This window comes from Urtica dioica, chromosome 5 (assembly GCF_054948205.1).
Source record: "Urtica dioica subsp. dioica isolate 48M chromosome 5, U.dioica_male_clone48M_v1_H2, whole genome shotgun sequence".
NCBI lineage: Eukaryota > Viridiplantae > Streptophyta > Magnoliopsida > Rosales > Urticaceae > Urtica > Urtica dioica.
In genome coordinates, this window is record NC_142760.1 from 2,781,578 (window position 1) to 2,791,317 (window position 9,740).

Sequence of the window (9,740 nt, forward strand, 5' to 3'; positions counted from 1 at the left end):
TTGATAGTAAGACATAAGATCATTATCAGGACTGTGTGAGGCTCTTTACGCGGATCTACTATGGAGACTGAGGATGTGGATAAGCTCGCCGACCTCACTGAATCACTTCAGATGGGTGATGAAGATTGGGGAGATAATGGCGATTTGGAAGAAGATCAAGAATCTGAGTTCATGATAGAAAAAGCGGCGGTGGGAAAGGTTTTTGCTCCGAGAGTGGGGTCACTGAAACTCCTAGTCTCCATTCTTAACAGATTGAGGTGGAATGAGAGAGGTTGGAGAGTAAAAATTCTACGCAAAAATAGGGACGAATTCTACGTGGGGCTGGAATTTTCTTCGGCAGTCTCCTGCAAGAAGATGGTGGATAGAGGTCCGTGGTGTTTTAATGGCGGGTTTCTGCTCTTAGAACATTGGCCCTCGTCGGAAAGATGGGAGGACAGTAAATTCCTCTCGATCAAACTTGGGGTGAAAATCTATGGAGTCCCTCTGCAAGCAAGAAACGAAAAAAATATCTTGCGACTGGTGAATATGGCTGGGACACCAGTGGGTTTCTCGTGGGATGGAAAATTCAAGTCAATATTGAATGATCACTTTCGCTGTATGGTGGAGATATCTCTGGCAAAACCCATCTTCCCTGGTAGATACATTCCGGTAGCCGGGGCAGCTCATTGGATATCCTACAAATACGCTAAGTTGCCGCTCATGTGTTTCTGTTGTGGGCTTATTGGGCATGACAAGTCCAACTGTAGCCAAGGAACGCCGGTCTCCTTCATGGATGCAAAGAACATTCGACGATTCCCGATGGGACCTTGGCTCCGCGCTGAAGATACCCGGCGGTCGTGTTTCGAAGACCAGGCTGAAGATTCCAGAAGCGATGAGACCAGACCCTCGATGCCTGCCTCTGCTTCCTCGGAAAACGACAAGGATAATACAACTTCCAAGGAAAGCCGGCGACACAATCATACGTAACCCTTTCCCAAAGCATCGCAGGGCTTTGGAAAACTAATGCCGCAATCCCCTGGGAAGTTGAAACAGAATAATAATGAAGGAGAAAATACTACACGCGATGCACACGTGGGAGATAAAAAAATAAGTGGGCCCCAGCCGAAAACCCCAACTCTCAATACACATGGGCTGGGAACTTTTTCGGGCCCAAGTTCCTACCCCCTGGAGCCCATGAAGCTGGGGACAGGGCATGAGAAGATATCCACCTTTACGATTCCAAAACAACCTACTCGTCCAAAACCTCTGCTGATTGAAGCTGACCCAGGAACAGGGGGAACCGATGGAGGGGGGAAGAAGAGAAAAGTCGATCCTCAGGCGGGGGAAGGGGCTAAAAGTGGAGGCCTCACGACGACAACGAATAGTCGAGTTACAGCTTCAAAGCGAGCTGCGAGGGCGCGGGCGGAGAAGGCTGAGTCGCTGGCTCATATGTCCCAAAAGAAGCTCGAAGGGAAAGAGGAGACCGGCCTCCTCCAGGCGTTGGGGATCTCGAAGGAGGAGGCAATTTTTAAAAAGAACCAGGGAAAAGAGGAGGTGACAGGTGGAGGGGAATTCAGAGCGGAGGTTGCTTTGCCTCCGGGATCGGCGGGGACTGGTGAGGAAAACCAGACCCGCCGGTCATTATGAATATCATATGTTGGAACGCACGTGGGTTGGGCAGCCCCGAAGCGTTCTGAAACCTTCAGAAACTTGTCCGAGATGAACAACCTGATGTTCTTTTTATATCTGAAACTAAACTCCACTCAAATCAATGCCAGAACTGGAAAGCTATCTTGGGGCTGGAAGGTCTCCTGGCAGTAAACAGCGATGGACGACGGGGTGGACTTATGCTTTGTTGGACGAGGTCTGTCAAAGTAAGGGTCTGCTCTTTCTCACTAGGCCACATCGACAGCATCATCCAAGGACCGGGAAAGGAGTGGAGATTCACGGGCTTTTACGGGAACCCCCGTCCGGAACTTCGCAAGTTTTCCTGGGAGTTGTTGAAGAAGTTGGCTAACTGCCATTCGGATCCAAACATGGCATGGCTTATAGGAGGGGACTGGAATGAAATCTTGTATGACAACGAAAAAGAGGGCGGAGGTCGGAAGAGTTGGGCCCTTATGAATGAGTTCCAAGAGGCTTTGGACGACGCAAAATTGGAAGACCTTGGGTTCCAGGGACAACGCTTCACATGAGCTAACGGCTGGGACCCGCCAATGTTCATTCAGGAGCGCCTGGATCGGTTCTGTGCTAATGAGGAATGGCAGAAGCAGTTTCCCAACTTTGGGGCTTATAATCTTGCCTACTACAAGTCTGACCATAGGCCAATCAGTATGGCGTTGGACTCGGTGGCCCGAACAAGGCAGCCCACGCAGAAAAGAAGATTCTTTTTTGAGGAAAAATGGCTCCACGACGAGGAGTGCGAAAGAGCTGTGGAGAGAGGCTGGTCATTCCCGACCAATGGTCACGCTCAACATATTGTCGCCACACTCAAAAGCATCAGCAAAGAGCTTCATGAATGGGGGTACGATAAATACGGGAACCTGCCGAGACAAATTGCTAAGATGAGAAGAGACCTAGAAGCTGCAAGGCAGGACGAAGTACATGCGGCCAATATACGCCATATCGCAACCATGGAGGCAAAACTGGAAAAACTTCTCTCGGCGGAGGAGATCCACTGGAAGCAAAGGGCTCGCTGCAATTGGCTCTCCCATGGGGATAGAAACACGAAATATTTTCATGCTCGGGCAAAGGAGAGAAGAAAGGCCAATCGGATCAAGGATATTAGCGACGAGTCGGGGCGCCTCCTCTCTCAGAACCACGATATTTTTTCGATGCCCTTAAGCGTCACTATCAGCATCTTTTCACGAGCAGCTACCCCTCTGAAGACGACATCAATGCCGGCATCTCGGAGTCTATCCCCCAGCTCCCTAACCATCTGATCCGACGGCTTGAAGATGATTTTTGCCGTGACGAGATTGAAAAAGCTCTCTTTGGCATGCACCCGACGAAAGCCCCGGGGCCTGATGGGTTCCCAGCCGTGTTTTTCCAGAAATTTTGGCATATTATCGGCGATCGCATCACGGAAACATGCCTAAATATCCTCAACGGGAAGGAGAGTGTCGGCCTTTGGAATGATACGCTTATCACCTTGATTCCGAAAGTTGCTGAGCCATCAAGAATTAATGATCTCCGGCCTATTTCACTCTGTAACGTCATTTATAAAATAGTGGCGAAGGCTTTGGCGAACCGAATCAAGATTGCCCTTGGGTCGGTCATCGATGAAAACCAAAGTGCGTTCATTGCCGGGAGACAAATTTGTGACAACGTGATGCTGGGCTTCGAATGTAACCACTGGCTCCGACACCGTACCCGGGGTTCCGAGGGCTACTGTGCGTTAAAGTTGGATATGAGCAAGGCTTATGATAGAGTCGAGTGGTCTTATCTTCGCCGAATTATGGAGGCCATGAATTTTGGGCCGAGATGTATTTCCCGGATTGTTGATTGCATATCCACGACGCGATTCTTCATTATAGCCAACGGGAATATCTTTGAATCCTTCACTGCCTCTCGAGGACTACGCCAAGGTGATCCGCTTTCCCCGTATCTATTCCTTTTGTGCTCACAAGGTTTCTCGTCGTTACTACACACACAGGTGCAAAATGGAGGAATACATGGCATTAAAATTTCCAGAAGGAGTCCGATGATCTCGCACCTCTTCTTCGCCGATGACAGCCTAGTCTTTGCAAAAGCCAATAAATCCGAGTGTCGAGCTTTACTCAGGTGCATTACTGACTACTCTGGAGCTTCAGGACAAGTGGTCAACCTCGACAAATCGGCGATATCTTTCTCCCCCAATACCGAACAACGCCACAAGGAGGAAGTCATGGAGATCCTTGGCATTCGACAGTCCGTGGGGATTGACCTCTACCTGGGTCTCCTAACCTTTTCACTCCGGTCGAAGAATATCCAATTTGGATACCTACGAACGAGAATGCTAAAAAGGATTGGGGGCTCGAGTCATAAACTGTTTTCTTCGGGAGGGAAGGAAGTCCTCATCAAATCCATTATTCAAGCCATACCGACCTATACCATGAGCTCTTTCAAGATTCCAGGGGGAGTCTGCGATGAAATTGAAAAAGCGTGCGCTAACTTTTGGTGGGGGGGAGATGAAACTAAAAATCGATTTCACTGGAAAAGCTGGGCGGCGCTCTGCAAACCAAAAGGTGAGGGCGGCATGGGATTCCGGAGCCTCAACGCGTTCAACCAAGCCCTACTAGCAAAACAATTATGGAGGTTGGCAAGAGAACCAGCATCCCTGGCGGCGAGAGTGATGGCTGGGAAATACCATGCGAATGGCTCGATTTTCACAGGCAAAGAAAGTTCGGGATGTTCCTATGTTTGGCGCAGCCTTTTATGGGGACGCGAGCTGCTAGAAAAAGGGTGGAGATGGAGAGTTGGAACTGGAGACAACATCTCGATATACGAGGACAAATGGATACCTTCCCCCCATAGTTTCAAGGTCCAATCCCCCCAAAGCCTTGATAGAGGGTTGAAAGTCAATGCTCTGCTTCTCCCCTCAGGAGAGTGGGATGATCGCCTAATCAGAGAGTCGTTCCTTCCCTTTGAAGCCGATCTCATTCTCTCCATGGCGAGGCCAAAGCAGATACATAGAGACTCCATAGTATGGCATTTCAACAAGAGGGGCAGGTACACGGTGAAATCAGGCTATCACGTTGCAATGACCCACCACAGGGAAAGAATGGGGGTTGGCACATCATCTCCACGGGGAGGTAACCACTGGCAAGTGATATGGTCGATGAAAATCCCCCCTAAAATAAAAGTCTTCATGTGGCGTGCCTGCACGAACATCATTCCAACCCGTGGAAACCTTGCCCAAAGACATATCCCGGTGTCGGAGTCCTGTCCTTGCTGTGGTGCCCACGGTGACTCCTCTGCTCATGCCCTGATCTTCTGCCCATTTGTTGAACAGGCATGGCTCAACTCCCCTTTTGAGCATGTCCGTGAGAAACACCCCCGACGAAGCCTCCTGGACATCGTTCTTGAAGCCTCATCCATGCTCTCCCCACGGGAGATGGCCCAGCTGACCATAATGCTTTGGGAGGTGTGGAACGTGAGAAACAAATTCCTTCATGGGGAGACGAAATCTGGGTTGAGGTTTGTTTTTCAAAAAGCGCTGACGTTACTAGAGGACTTTGAAACTTTTGCCCACGCAGTCCAGTCGAAGACGAATCTTTCCAGCGACGACAGATGGAGCCCTCCGAAGACTACTCGATGGAAGCTTAATGTGGATGCAGCCTTTCCGGAGACATGACCCGTGATGGGTCTGGGAGGCTGCTTCAGGGACGCCGACGGGAACTTCATCGCTGCCTTTCGCAGGTCCACACACAAGGTCTCCTCAGTCTTGGGCGCGGAGCTAGCTGCGATCCGTGAAGGAATCATTTTTGCAAAAAGATGGAATCTTTTTCCCTGCGAGATTGAGTCGGACTCCAAGACGGCGATCTCTATCCTCTGTAATCAAGAGCTGCGAGAAAATGAAGAGGGGTTCATCATTGAAGATATCAGAGGAATACCCGACATTGCTCCCTCACTCTTTCGTTTTGTTACAAGGTTGCTCATCAGTTGGCACAATTTAATCTTTGTTTGCTTCATTCTGAAACCTGGGATACTACTCCCCCTGATTGTATTTCTGAGCTTTTGAAGGCTGATTTGGCCTCAGCTCTTTCTTAATAAATCAAAGTTTTCCTCAAAAAAAAAAAAGAAAGAAAGGAAAAAAAAACGTCGAAAATGGAAAATAATGCTTGGAAGCGATTAGATCGCATATATCGCCACTTTCTAGATTCACAGAAGCCCAACGATATTCTTCAACCCGTGAGCTTGTTCTACTCCTTTCTTTGGCTTTATTGAGTTTCACAAGAAAATTCCGATGTTGACTGTGTGTGTTATAGGAATTACTGAGCAATGGAAAATCGAAGAACTTGGAAGCAGTGATAATCGGAGGTATGGTGTTGGATATTCATACCACTACTTCACTCCCTACCACTCAAGGATGGAGCCAGCGACTCGAGCGAGGGGGGGCTGGATATAAAATACACTAAAAATAACATTAAAACAATAATAATAAATATTACAATTTTCCTCTACGACTTGCCTTTTATGATTCATAATACATTCATTGTCAAGGGAATCGGATATTTCTTTTTCAATGTACACAATCAAAATATTGTTCATCAAGTCATCTCCCATTCTATTGCGGAGCCTATTCTTCAAAAAATGCATAGCAGAAAATGTTCGTTCCACTCCAGCGGTAGCAACGGGCAAAACCAAGGCCAATGTCAAAAGACGGTAAACCAAAGGATATACATCATTCTTTCCCGTTTGAACCATTTTTTGAGTAAGCTCACCGATTCCCTTTAATCCCAAGAACTCTTCACTAGAACCAACATCTAAAATGTAAGTCTCGAGTTGATCATCAAGTCTCGTGAGGTCAGAAGCAGAAAAATCCTCCGGATAGAACTTGGCATATTGAATCAACTTATTATGATCATAAGACGAAAACGAATCCTTTGGACTTAAGCATGCTAAGCAAAGAATCAACTCGGTGTTTACCTCGTTAAATCGGTCATTTAATTCCAAAAGTTCCATAACAATGATCGCATAGAATAACTCCACTTGAAAATGAAACAAATTTGTGGTTTTTTGAACTTTGCGTCGTGATCGGCCTCGAGCTACAAACGCTTCCTCCATTTTAGGAACATCTATGTCGTGTCTTCTACAAAAAGTGGAGACTTGATCAAATAAAGAAGTACATCCATTATCCCTCATTGCTTGTAGTCGTTTCTTGCAAACTCTCACCAAGCTCATAGTATTTACAATATCTTGATCTTTCCTTTGGAGAGCTTTCGACAACTTATTTTTCAAATAATTGGCTGCTTAAGCCACATAATATGTAGCAATTTAATTTTAGCCACCATTTCGTTAATTTCCCGTAAATAGTCATCTTGCTTACGTGGCAGCTTATTAATTGAATTAGTTTTACATTTTTGCCCTTACGCTATTTTAATTAGGTAGTTTTTTTTTTAATTTCGAATTAAATATTGAAACCGAATAGGGAAGTTTTCAAATTTGAAAATTGAATTTTAAGCAGATTTTGAAAGTTCTCAGCCATTAATTGTTATGTATTTGGAAATTTTCGGCGTTGACTTTAGGTAATTAGTTTCTATTTTCGTGCAATTAATTATGGATAAAATCTGTAAATATATTCTTCATTCATTGCTATTATTTTGTCTTCATATATTCATAATTTCCAGAATTTTCGTGCTCAAAATATTTCCAGAATTTTTTTCAGTGCAAATACACGATTATACTGTAAATATACTGTAAATAAGCTTTGTATTTACAGTGAATATACTGTAAATATGTTTTGTATTTACAATGAATATACTGTAAATAAGCTTCGTATTTACACGAATATACTGTAAATATGATTTCTATTTACACGAACATACTGGAAAAAAAAAAATTGTTCTTCGCGAAGTCCATAATATCGATCGGGACCTTTGGACGCAGATTCTTCTCTTCTCGGAAAATTCAAACAGGGAGCACGAGAGAAAAAAAAATCAATCTCTTGAATCCCGACGGTTCTCTTTGATGAATACCTTCTCAATTTGATGAATTTTCACGGGAAATACCTTCTCAATTTGATGAATTCTGACGGTCCTCTTTGATTCCAGCCGAACTCCTCGTCAATCTCTTCTCGGCAACTCCCGGCGACTCCCCGGTCCGAGCACGCGCGGGTTTTGGGTCCGCTCATGACGGGGTGTTTGGTGGTGGTCCGGTCGAGCGTTCTCTTCTTCCTCGAGCTCTCACTCCCTCGATCTCTCTCTCGGCTCTCTCTCTCTCTCTCTCTCTCGGTTCTCTTTCATCTTTCTTTTTTTTTTTTGAAAAACTATAAATGGGAGCGGTTGTGGTTAAGTGTGAACGCAGCTATACGGTTATAATTACTTCATTGATATTCGCGAGCATTAATAACCAAATATTTGACTTGATTACGTGTAAACAGCCGATAGAAACTGGGCGGGAAAACAAAAGGGTAGTCTAGTCATATTTTGGCTGTAAATAAATCATCCTGGCTATTTACCATTTATTAACAAAATATGGGCTAAAAATAAATTGCCTATTTTCAGGAGACTATATATAGCTTAATTACCCCTTATTTTTTGCCCCAAGCAAACTTCTCATTAGATATAAGTTGAACACAAAATCAAATGACAACATCACATCTAATAAGTTAGTAGTTTCCAATCTTTGTTCCGAGGTTGTACCATCATTTGCCGTAATTTCAAGGACCTCAATTATAGATGCAAACATGGTGATCAAGCTTACTAACGTACCGTAATGTGACCCCCAACGAGTATCACCTGGACGCTAAAGAGAAGTTTCTTGATTTAGACCTCGACCGCTTGAGATTTCACCATCCTTGACGGCTTCAACAATTACTGATCTTTGCTTTTCACGAAGAATATCACAATGTTTTGATGAAGATCCAACAACATTGACGATGCTTGTGACAGAAATGAAGAATGACGTCACTTGAATATATTTCTTTGCAAGGGCAATAATAGCAAGTTGAAGTTGATGAGCAAAACAATGAACATAAAAAGCACTTTGATTTTCTTTCAAAATAAGTGCTTTTAGGCCATTAAATTCTCCTTGCATATTACTTGCCCCATCGTAGCCTTGTCCTCGCAACCTAGACACACTTAATCCATGTCTACTAAATAAGTTTTCAATTGTAGCCTTCAATGAACGTGCTCAATCCCCACAAAATGTTCGACGACTTTTCCATTCTTATTCACATAGCGCAATATGACAGCCATCTGTTCTTTCATTGATATATCACGTGACTCGTCAGCTAGAATCGAGAAAAATGAACTACCAATGTCTTCCATAATTACTTTTACTGTTAGAGTCGCTACGGAAGAAATAATATGTTTTTGGATCTCAGGTGAGGTAAGCTTGCAAGTATCGGGAGCCTTATCCAATACAACTAATTTGATCCCATCATTGTGATTTGCAAGGAATTGTAGAAGCTCTAGAAAATTACCTCATTGCTCGAAGTCTCAGATTCGTCATCACCGCGAAAAGGAAGCCCTTGTCTTAGAAGAAATCGAACACAATCAACTGAAGCTTCCAATCTCTTTCGATATTCATTATCAATCTTCTCGCCTTGGTTAGCGAAATTCATAAGGAGTACCAGGAACCGTCTTGGACGAAACTTGGTTCAGAATATAAGCAGCTGTTTCGAGGGCATATCCCCAAAAGGAAGGAGGGAGTGATGAGTAACTCATCATTGATCTAATCATCTCCATAAGAGTTCGGTTTCTTCTCTCTGACACTCCGTTTTGTTGAGGTGTGCCAGGTGCGGTAAGCTGAGAAGCGATACCTTCTTCTTTAAGAAAGTCATCGAACTTTCCAGACATATACTCACCACCTCGATCAGATCGAAGGGTTTTGATCACTTTGCCAGTTTGCTTTTCCACTAAAGCCCTAAAGACCTTAAATACGTTAAAGGTCTCGGATTTGTGTTTAAGCAAATAGACAAACCCATATCGTGAGTAATCATCGGTGAAGGTAACGAAGTATTCGTATCCTCCACGTGCATGTTGGCTGAGCGGACCACATACATCAGAATGTATTAGTTCCAGCAACTCAGTGGCTCTTCGACCCTTATCGGAGAA

At 44.7% G+C, this 9,740-nt stretch overlaps 1 pseudogene; it reads right to left on the bottom strand.

The window, feature by feature from the left end:
• Positions 1-6,029: 6,029 nt before the first annotated feature.
• Positions 6,030-9,263, bottom strand: LOC149394816 (uncharacterized; annotated as a pseudogene).
• Between the last annotated feature and the right edge of the window lie 477 nt (positions 9,264-9,740).